The sequence below is a fragment of the Bombyx mandarina genome, chromosome 05, assembly GCF_030267445.1.
Source record: "Bombyx mandarina strain Sakado chromosome 05, ASM3026744v2".
Taxonomy (NCBI): domain Eukaryota; kingdom Metazoa; phylum Arthropoda; class Insecta; order Lepidoptera; family Bombycidae; genus Bombyx; species Bombyx mandarina.
In genome coordinates this window covers 10,403,712-10,405,098 of record NC_143212.1, presented here as the reverse complement: position 1 = coordinate 10,405,098, position 1,387 = coordinate 10,403,712, and positions in this window count along the sequence as shown.

Below are 1,387 nucleotides of genomic sequence, written 5' to 3'. Positions count from 1 at the left end.
TTCAATTTTTACGTAAACTATAACATTCCACGTGATGTTTGATGTTGGCCTGGTCTCCGTAACTCGGCGATCAAGCGTTTTTTTACTTAGGGTAAAAAAAAAACACATTATATAAGGAAACCCTAAACCCTAGTAAAATATGACATCTCCTACCCCACCCTATTAAAACAGGATGTACATAAATAAATACATCCAGCTTTATAGTTTTATATCTACCTATATAATACTGATTACTGAATATAATTGCAGTACAAATTTAGCATACTGGATAATTTCTATGACATGTTCTATTAAGTATGTAAATAATAATCACAGCATTAAGAATAAGATTTGTTTTACTAGAATAATCTAAAAACAAGTATCGAACGAAACTTAAGGAGTAAAACTTGGACGGCTTTAAGCTTAAACTACGCCAAGTTTCCTTATCGTTGTTTCGCTTCGAAACGTGAAAACAATTCGTGGATACTTCTAGCAGGCGGTCGCGACAAAAAAACCCTTCGTAAGTAATTAAGAAGTTCGAGAAAAACGGCTCATCGGCGTACTTTTGGCTTGTAATACGCACTTAATCTCAGCAAAAAAGTTGGCGGTCTTTGACGTTATAATTCACGAGGGCCCGCCCGACGCCACCGACAAGGGTGAATTCCTTATGAGAACGTGTATTTGTCACAAAAATCTATATGTATATTAAGGTGTACGTGCCTCACGATTCAACCCGGATAAGGCGAAACTGACGTTGTTCTTTATTGCTTATAGTCTGACTACATTACCATTATTTCTTTGCCATATACACTCCGTGAATATGTAATTCGGAGAAGCTTAGCACCCCTAAATTGAGATAAAGTTGGCAATATTGTCTTCCTCGCAGCTGGGTCACGGAGGGGAACATTTCATTACTATTATTGCCGAGTTAATGATGTCTCACTAAGTTCACTCACTCGCGTCGAGGCGAGGTATGCTATGAATTTAAATAAATCGAGCACACATACGGTCTGATATCTTTTACGGAGACACAAACGAACCCGGGGGCGGTATGTCGCACAAGGAAGCGGCGGTAATTCACTAGCTTAGCGCGATCCATTCTTATCTCTTTCAGTTGTGAAAGCGACGCTCTTAAATCTTAGCAAGACTCGAAAGCTCTACTCACTCAAGAATACTTACAATCCTTTAATTCAGAACAAATTATAGCATAATTATACACAGTGCTACACAGAACGGAATTAACTTCGAATTGACTACGCCGGTGAAATACGATATTGCCAGTTTTGGTCTGTTACGTTTGAATTTCGTTTGAATTTATACGGAGCGGCTTACTGATTTTGTTTATACACGCACTATGTTTATACCCGCAAAATTATAATTTGCGTAATAATTGGTCGTAGGACGTCAG